We start from the raw sequence: 10,996 nt of genomic DNA, 5'->3' as shown, positions 1-10,996 counted from the left end.
AATCTAATTTAAAAGCATTTTTAAAGTAAAAATCCATTTCACTGAAACAGCAACTAATTTTTTTTATTATTATTATTCACAAAAACAGAAATACAAACTACTACTCAGAATCACAAAACTAATAGAAGGATGAATACAGTTTGAAAAAAAAATAATGCATCATACAATTAGTTTTAAGCAAAGGATCTGATTTAATAAGCAAGATTAAAAATGTGGAATTAATTCAAAATTATTCGATTTGTGGGATTTTACACACATTTTCTACAGTGATCTCATAGGAAGTACAAAAACTGAAAATCATTAAATTGCAATTCAAAACATAAATTATAATGATAAAAATAGCTCGTTTTGAAATAAAAAAAAATACAAGAAATAAAGTTTTTGGATTCACTTACAAGAGCTGGAGTAAAATATATCTATAAAGAGCTAATTATAATTAAAAATAAATTATAATACAACATATATTGTCATGACGAGTTGAATGAATAGCATACATAGCATTTAGATATTTGAACTGCTTCTGTGGTTATAAAAATTATTCATTTAATCAGAATTAAGTAGTAGCAATGTCTCTGTTCATAAAACAGACTAATGGTTGAAAGTGAATTATATAAGTTATGACTTAAAAAATTTAGAATGGAAAAAAAATCTGTTTTGAAGCTATTAGAAAATTGCAGACATGTCTAGCTCAGGAAGTTACTACTAAACTTTTATATACTTTTGTTGCATTTTTAGACATTATTATTAAAACAAGTTAGATACTTTTTAAGACTAACTGTAAATTACTTTTTTATTTACTTTATCAAAGTTGATAATTTTCTTTTTTTACAAGAAGGTTTTCTTAAATCTTTTTTTTTTTTTTTTTTTTTTTTTTTTTTTGTGTGTGTGTGTTTACAATAGTTGTTTAACATCGTGTTTGTAGAGGATTTGATTATATTTTCAGCTATGGGATCAAAGAAATGGCCTTTTACACATGGTTCAATATCCAAATCCTCATTTGACATCAAAGCATTCAGAGTTAAATTTACAGCTAAATTTCTTTGAGCAGGGTGTTTTAAAAACTTACTTTCAAACTCTTGAGATACAAGTTTTTGTACTACAATAAAATTATATAAAACAATATTTAAAACATGAGGCACAGGATACAAAAGGCCACCCCTATCTAATTTTCTGATTAAATTAAATTCGGAAGGGATATTGAGTTCCCTATCAATAACACAAGTCATTTTACAAAATTCACATGGATATTTTTTAAAGGTAGAATAAATGCAATAACCAGCTATATAAGTTAATATGGGAACATATGGCTGAGCTTCTATCATGTCGTTTTCAGATACTACAAGAGAAAAGTTTCCACAAGGGATAAATCAATGTTTTCCTCCTCACAATCATTCCTTTCATTTATTTCAATAGCAATACTTCCAAAAGTACTTGAATTAAGCTTTAAAAGTAATAAGCTTTGCATTCGTAATTTTGACTCAGATTTATAAACCTGTCTAATGGAAATACAGTATTGCGAACCAGAAAGTTGGCGATACTTGCCAAAACGATCGTCTAACAAATCTGTTTGTATTTTACCAGGTAAAAAATAATTCATGCCTAGCTCTTTAATGCAATACTTTCCCAATTCAATAAGTGCATATGTTGTGTTTCTCAGAGCATCATGAGTTTCTTTTGACAAGCAACCAGTAGTGCATTTTGCATCTTTCCATTTGTCCAACCAGTTTACAAAGTTATTTAAATACTCGACATTTGAAAATATCAGAGGTTCTTGAAAAGAACATTTCAGTCGTTTGCCCTTAAGAGGTGTTTTAGTATTTACTATACACCACCATTTATAAATTATATCTATATAATTAGCTGTTGATTCATAACTATCCAAATTGTGTTTATTACCTAGTTCTGTTAAGGCTGTGATTACCCAGTTATTAAACACTTATAAAACTAATTTAACATTCTGCCTTTCAAGATTCGAAGGCCATAAAGCTTTAAGAGTTAAACCATACCCATATTTAATTAAACTATCAAATTCAAGATCATGTAGTTTTCTTATAGTATTAAATGCGGCTGCATTAAATTCTTCACTGCCAACAGCATTAAATTTAGGAAAATACATAAACAAGCCATCATTTTTTTGGCCAATCCAATTGTTGTGAATACATTTTAACAAATGAACAGGATCAATGACAAAAAAAAAAAAAAAAGGGGGGGGGTCTGTGTGGTTCATATGGATTTTGGTACATAATTTTAATTTCATGCTTCTCACTAAAGAAGGACATGGCTTCCTGTCAATGCTATTATTATCACTAACCACACAAACTACCTTAATACCTATCTTTTCAAGACCTACAATTACATTTCTTAAAATTTCAAACAATTTTTCTGCACTAAATGATTTTATTGGCAGGATGTGAGCAACATCTTTGTAAGATGATAATAAGCTTCTAATCATAAATGTATATGCTGAAGAAGGAGCAAATGCACTGTCATATGCAGAATCATATGCAGAACCAACAATATTGCCACCTTTAAAATCATAAAAAGGTTTTAGATGAATTTTGTCCATCATTAATATTACATTGTGCTCACATTCTTTTAAAGTTTTAAATTTTTGTTTAATATACCTTAAGAAATTAGAGTGCTGCTGCTCTTCAGACACACTGACATTTAGATTAGAACATATATTTCGTAGAGTAACAGTGTGAGGCATGATCAGATTTCCAGAATTTCACATAAATTTATAGGCGGAGGGTGAAATCGAATTTAAAATACAGGCAAAAATTAAGAAATGGAGGGGAATATCTTAAACGTTGTTTTGGAAGGCACAGCAAATTCAGTTGCTCTTTTAAAAATGTTAAAACACATTTTTTATCATCTGAAACAATGGCATCCAGTTTATGTATAAATATATTAATAAAATTAATTATTTATTTCCTAAACAGTATTGATTAATTGATTATATTATCTCCTAAGTTAATTAAAGTATAATTATTGGAAGCACTTCCGCAGAGAACCCGGTAAATGTAAACATCGCCAACTTTGGCGATAATAGTTCAAACCTGGTAACCCAGCAGATTTATCGTGTTCGCTTGTTCGAAGTTTGCAACCATTCCTCTTGCGTTCATTTTGTTGAATTGTCACTGTCGTTGTTCGCATTTGCAGATTTATGTTATTCTTCTCTTATTTATAATTATTTTTTCTGAATATTTTAACAACGAACAGATAGAAATATTTTCGTAGATAGATGCCGGTTCTCGGCTCGGGATGAAAGGAAGAAAATACGGCGAGAGGGGTGAATGCTAATTTGTAACACGGCTGTTCACGTAGTGTTCTTAATTATTAACAGCTCTAAGAACCATGAGGTTTCCAACCTCTATTATTGGTTATTGTCATCTAAAATTATGAAAGTAAATCAATTTTATGGCGTAAAATTTTAACAATATATTGTTAATGCTTTTCTAACAATAACCTTTCAGAGAATGGCAGGTGTAACATAAATAGATGATTAAATTGAATAAAAATATTATTGATTATCTAAGATGACAGAATAGTTTGATGCATCACCATGGTTATCAAAATTAGCAAACCACTGCTGTTGTACGGAATATATTGTTTTCTGTGTTAAATGGAATTTAAGACAAGTTTTTTCCGCTTATTACGTTTAACCGGGTAATTTCAGTACATTAATAATAATTTATATTTTTAAATGAATTTTTATTTCCGTTATAAATGCTTATATATTATCTTATGCTTAATATATTCTTTTCTGTGCTAACTTGAATTTAATACAAATTTATTTTCGTATATCACGTTTAACCGGTTAGTTTTACATCTACATGCTTATTATCTGTGAATTTTTACTACGATATGCTTAATATATTGTTTTGTCTGCTAACTTGAATTTACATGCACTAAAAATCACGTTTACGGCTCGGCGCATCATCGATGAACCGCGAGCTTGGCGAGTAAAAATGCAACGGCGCCAACAGGTTCTTTCCCGAAGCGCCAACGGGTTCTCTGCGGATGAAAACCCGAATTATTTTAAAAGAGTGAATCCATACTGGTAAGTTATATTTTGAAAGATGTTTTGAAGTAATTTGAAAGCAAAATGTTAATAATGTTTTAACGGGGACTGGAGTTAAATCATCATGAAGAATAAAATTTCAATTGTAAAAGGAAAAATTAAAAACATGTAATCATTGTCATTGATCGGAAATTAGTTGACTTTTCAAGGGTAACAAACCAACTCCCGTTCAATGAACAATAATTGAAAAAAATACGTAAATACGAAAGTGTTTCGTCTTTACTCGAGTTATAAGTTAAAACCAAAACGGCAATTCTAGTCAAGCCAAATATTTTCGCGAATAGAAGGGATTATGATCCAATGTTGATACTCAAAGAACTTATTCTTATGAAGCATTTTAGTCAATTCAATTTGGAGTAAAAAGCAATTACTGTAGAGAAATCCTAATTAACCCGAGTAACCGTCCCCGACACTTTCATGTTTATGCATTTGAGTTCTATATTATTTGTAAAAATTAAACATTGGAAATTGTCATTATGAAATCGAATTCAAAGTAAAGTTGAAATAAACATAGAAGATTACAAAATAAGATAAATAATGCAAACTTTGTATTTTCGCACTAAATGGATTTAAGACCATACAATAAAATTAATTATATTTACAATACTTTCTGGAGCTCCTGCTCCTAGAAGTTCAAGTGCATTTAAAATATTATCAATTTCAAGAATACTTTTAACATGCATGGGTAACTTACTATCATTTAACACTTTTAGTTCTGCAGATTGGTGAAACGCTGATAACTGCATACTATTATTGATAGAAATACAGTATTTAAATACTGGAGAAGGACTTATTTCAAAAATTCCAATAACAATTGCATTTGATTTCATGACAACAGTAAATTTTTGAGTAAAATTGTTGTAATTTAAACAGTTCTGTAATTCACTGAATGTTGTAAACACTAATTTTGAATCCTCAGATTTTTTTGACATAATGCTTTTGGAGATAGCCATAGCCATTTGTAGTTGTCGGTTTTCACGGATTGTTTGTCGTTCTTTAACACTTTCTCTTATGGATACATCAGTGGATAAATATGATGGGGCACCAGGAAGTTTTGTTGGAACGGCATCTTTCCTTAGTCTCGGAATTTTTAATGGAGCTGATAATGTTTCACCAGTTTCTTCAAGATACATATACGTCTCCTTTTCAATATCACAAGGGCTAAAATGAAGTTCACACACCTGTAAAAAAGTAATTTTCACTTAACAATCTGTTATACATAAACATACAATTTACAAGATTGAAATCGGTTTAAAACCAATTCATAAGTGTATTTTAAAACTTATAAAACTGAACTTACAGAATAATTTTCTTTTAATTTGGATGTCAATACTAATTCAATATCTGAATGTAACCTGTTAAGCACAAAACAACCAGATACAATTACAGTTTTAAACCCAGAGAATCAGTTTTTTGCCCAAAGACAAATAGTTTTAGCAAAGAATTAAAGTGATAAAATATTTATGAATTCAAGAAATGAGTTTATAATGCATCCCAATTTCTCTTTTCGGAAGAAAAAAGAACCTCACCAAAATGAGAATCGAAGTACATTATGACACAATTTGTAATGTTTGCATAAACAAAAATAGGAACAGCTTTAGTATAGCCCACCTTCAAAGTTTGGCGAATTTGGCGCCAAAGCACATGAAATACGTTGTTTTGAAAAATGGTTGCCATCCAGATTTTCGACGAAACTCCGTGTTTAAAAAAATGGTAGCCATCTTGATTTCACCAGAAATCGTGGATAATAGAAATAAGTTTATGACTGTTATACACGGTTTTAAGAGAAAGAAATATTAAGAAATGATTAATAAAAATGATTAAGGTTAAAAGGATGTAATTTTAAAAACAATACCGGAAACCTTTAGCTATTTCACCTTTAATAAATAATTTGGTGTGACGTCACAATGTATTCTCCATGCTACGCGTAATTTGTATTTTCTCTTTAAAAAAAAATAATGAATTGTTTATTATTGCAAATTAACATCAAATTCTTTAAATTTACATTTCTGAGCTTAGGCGTAACTGAAAATAAGTATAGTAAATTGTTTATATTTAAAATTATCATGATACAGTAAGCGAATTCTACCAGTTATTACAACGATAAAGAACGTCGCAGTCTCTCATACTTGTATTTCATACAGCTTCCATATTTTCAAAGATTTTTAAGCTTTAGCATTTATACAAATAAAAAAAAGTTTTTTTTAATTAATACTCTGGAACATATCAATTTTATCATATTTACAAATTAACGTTTTGCTACGTAACAACATAATCCCTTATATACCAGTAAGTAGACAATTTTAATTATTTTCTAAAAATTTTAAACTTCACATTAATGAAAAACAGGTTCTTAAATTTCTAAATCACATTATATTCTCTGTAGGCAGGCATACTAGAATTCTACACATAAATAAATAAAAAATTTAATTTCTCGCAATGGAAGAAAATATTATAAGAAAATAAATACTACAAATTAGGAACACTAAGCAATGCTTCACATACACACACACATACAGTGTCTCACAAAAGTTATGGGACACTTGTGCTTTACAAAAGGAAACTATAGTAAAATAAATAAAAAAAAACATGTAAAAATTTTTTGTGGGTGTGTTTCATACTTAAATTCAGTAACAATTACTACATAACATACATTTTCTCAAAATATTAAAATATCAATTTAATAAAAATACAATTGTTTAGAACGGAGCAAAAAATGGCTCACATAAGTGATGGGACACTTACTTTTCCATCAAATATTTATCCAAAAATTTTACTTTATAAAAGGTTTTAATATTTTGTTGGATTTCCTTTTACTTTTAAAACATGATTTAATCTTCTTGGGATGGATTCGACTAATTTTTTTGCGATTTCTGGAGTGATTTTACCCTATTCTTCTTGAAGCACCGATTTTAATTAATTGTCTTTCCTGTGTTTTCTCCACACCAAGATTTTACCGTCAGAATCAAATATATTAAATTTACTCTCATCAGCAAATATAACTTCATTCCAGTAATCAGAATTCTTATTTATGTTGGATTTTGCGAAAGCCAGTCTGAAGTTTCTATTCTTTTCACTCACGAAGAATTTTTTCCTGGCTGCTCTACCGTGATATCCAGCAAATCGAATTACTCTTCCAATAGTCTCAGGATTAACAATTATTCCATATAATGCTTGTAAATCAGCAGCAACTTTGGAAGCACTCATTCTTGGATTTTTTTTAATATTTCGAACGATAATTCGCTTTATTCCATTGGATAGCTTTGATGGTCGGCCAGGTCTTCTTTATCCTGAATCATATGATTCTTTTTATATCGTTTAATGATATTAAAAACTGTTGAATGACTCAGGTTAACGGTTTCAGCAGTTTCTCTAATAGAATTTCCACGTTCAATATGCAACTTAATAACTAATTTTCGAATTTCAGGCAAAGTTTCTTTTTGTTTAGCATTCATGGCTGCACAGAGATAAAAAACACAAAAATTCCAAAACAAACTGGAGAGAAATACTGCAGACGATTGCGATAAATTATTGCCAATTGCTTTGAGTAAAAATAAAAACCCAAAAAAATATTTTTATAGCTGACTTCAGACGATTTTTGTTGCATAGTACGTAGTAGTATCTAATGGTGTCCCATCACTTATGTGAGCCATTTTTTGCTCCGTTCTAAACAATTGTATTTTTATTAAATTAATATTTTGAGAAAATGTATGTGATGTAATAATTGTTACTAAATTTAAGTATGAAACACACCCACAAAAAATTTTTACATGTTTTTTTAATTTATTTTATTACAGTTTCCTTTTGTAAAGCACAAGTGTCCCATCACTTTTGTGAGACACTGTATTATCAAAGAACTCGTATTATCAAGTGCGATTACGATTGCAAACACTACATATTATAATAATGAGGTAAAAGTTACTTATAGGGTCAAAGTTTACAGTTTTGCTACTGTTGAGTAGATCGTCGGGCTATCGATATAAATCGTAAGTCGGAAAGCATTATAAACATATCAAAACCAAAACATTAAAATACAATTTAAATGAAAAATGATGTCTTAAGTATAATTCACAATTAAAACAACAATACAAATTTAAAATACACAAACGATATGTTAAACATTGCATATAAAATACGTTACATTACAGCTCGTCATCACACATTATCTCGTTTTCCTTTGTAAACAACGATCCGTATTCGCCCGAAAAGCATCAAAGTTCGGTGTCCATGTACACATCCATCTATTTCCACCTTAAAAATATCAGAGAATTGCACAACCTCGGCATTGCGCACTACATTGGCTCTGCCCATGTACACATCGATCTATTTTCACTTAAAAAAAATCCTATAATAGCACAAACTAGGCACCGCGCACAACCTCGGCATTGCGCACTACATTGGCTCTGCCCATGTACACATCGATCTATTTTCACTTAAAAAAAATCCTATAATAGCACAAACTAGACACCGCGCACAACCTCGGCATTGCGCACTACATTGGCTTTCTCCATGTACACATCGATCAATTTTCACTTAAAAAAACATCCTAGAATTGCACAAACAAGGCACCGCGCACTACATTGGCTTTTCCCATGTACACATCGATCTATTTTCACTTAAAAAAACATCCTAGAATTGCACAAACTAGGCACCGCGCACAACCTCGGCATTGCGCACTACATTGGCTTTGCCCATGTACACATCGATCGATTTTACCTTTAAAAAAAATCCTAGAATTGCACAAACTAGGCACCGCGCACAACCTCGGCATAGCGCACTACATTGGCTTTGCCCATGTACACATCGATCTATTTTCACTTAAAAAAAATCCTAGAATTGCGCAAACTAGGCACCACGCACAAACCATTATGCATTAACATGCAGATTGACAGAAGCGCACCACATGCGTCGTCCTTCAGATAGATATTGGAGGGAATGGACAAAAGTGCTACTAGAACGGAGGGGTGCGTGCTTTAAGCTTCACAAGATCATCAAGTTCTGCAGGGTACACTTTTCATTTGTCACCTAATACCTCCTAGCGCATAACCCTGCTACCAGATAAGTAATATCTGTTTGCTACTGTTATGTCCATATTATTTTCATCATACTCTTATCCTATTCGTTAGATGCATTTAACGTATTACCTTAAATACTACACTTTATGTGTCTTTTACTTGACTGTAATAATCATCCTCGATGTGTTTATAGTATTAAATTAATTATTATAATTGATATCATATGCTTTCATTTTAATCTGAATTTTGTAACTACAGTATATGTTGTCAACACATTAACGTGTCTAATATATTAATTTAATCATTATAATCGTAATCTTATGCCTTCCACTTAAACTGAATGTAGTAAATACATAATCCAACGTATATATATGTAAGTGGATTCCCATTAGCATTAAGTAATGAACTGACACTCTTATAAGTATGTTTCATAAGCAAATTATCTTAAGATTGTATTATATTATGTATATTTAAGCATTGCCATAAGTAATGTAAGCAAGATCCTGTATGCGTATCAATAATATGTGTTGCCAGTTGTACAAAATTTCATGCTGGTTTAATCATTGTACCATGGTATTCTGTGCTTTGCTTACTGTACTCAGAAACTGCATTCTTAGTACTCATTCATCTCAGTATGTTGCCATTTTTATCTCTTATGTTTTTATTGCATATTACCAAGAAGTGTCATGTAATCAAAATGCGCACTAAGTCATGTCAGCCATAGCACTTCCCTATATTCTTTATTATTTTACTGCTATGTAATTATGCCTTATTGCAAATCGTGTAACCTACTAAGCAAGCATATCTAAACTAGAATTTATCATGCGCTTACTTAGTATTAATAGTTATAAGATAGTTGCATCATTTCGATTTCCGCACAAAATTCCGGAAACACAGCTGTATGTTTTGCATTAAATTAAGAAATTTTGAAACTTATAGTACTATTTGCGAACTTTGTTATGCACTTATGAGCTTTAGTATTAAATACTATTCTTTAGTTACTCACTATTAATCGTTATTAATGTATCTCAGTATCATTCATTTACTTACCTATTCAAATTTGCAATGTTCTGCATTCGAGTATTTAATTATTTATCTTATAATCCTATATATTATGTAAGCGCATATTATGAAACGCATATATTATGTAATATGTAAATAACGTGTGGCTGCTAGGACCTATTTAATGTTTATAATATTCTGTGTGCACAGCTACTAATGAGTACAATATTTGTGCGGATAGTAAGTTATATAATTTGTTCATTGAGCAAAACAGTAATAATGTTTGATGCTATGTATATTTTTTTTAATGCTATGCGTAATTTTTAGTGCTATGTATAATCTTCATGCTATGTATGTAATCTTCATGCTATGTATATCATCATGCTATGTATGTATGTATGTACAGTATGTCTTTAGTATGTGACACGGACAGATACGCAGCATAGATTAAGCCAAGTTCACCAATAACGATTTGTAGTGAAGTCCGGACACCTTACTAACTCAATGTACTAAATTTCATGCAGTGCTCTTAACCCATTACTGCCGATGGAACATTACACAATCAGAGCAATTGTAATTACACGCGCGTATGAATAATACTCAGCTCAGTACAGCACTTACATCTTTTCATGTAGCAGACAACGTCTGCAAAGGTGCCATTGTAACAACCATTACTGTGAATCGGTAACTTCTGACTTAGACTCAATAAATGCCGCTGGTTTGCGGGGCTCGCCCTGGCAGTGGCGGAAGTAGATAGTAGATAATTTCTACAGGTCAGGCACTATTCCGATTGGTTATACATGAAGCCGGAAGCCTGGTCTGTAGTGCTCTGCCCATGTAAACATCGATCTATTTTCACTTAAAAAAACATCCTAGAATTGCACAAACTAGGCAC

This window comes from Stegodyphus dumicola, chromosome 5, assembly GCF_044657685.1.
Source record: "Stegodyphus dumicola isolate Sdum_Otavi_A_Nest chromosome 5, ASM4465768v1".
Lineage (NCBI taxonomy): Eukaryota > Metazoa > Arthropoda > Arachnida > Araneae > Eresidae > Stegodyphus > Stegodyphus dumicola.
Note: the sequence above shows the minus strand (reverse complement) of the source record.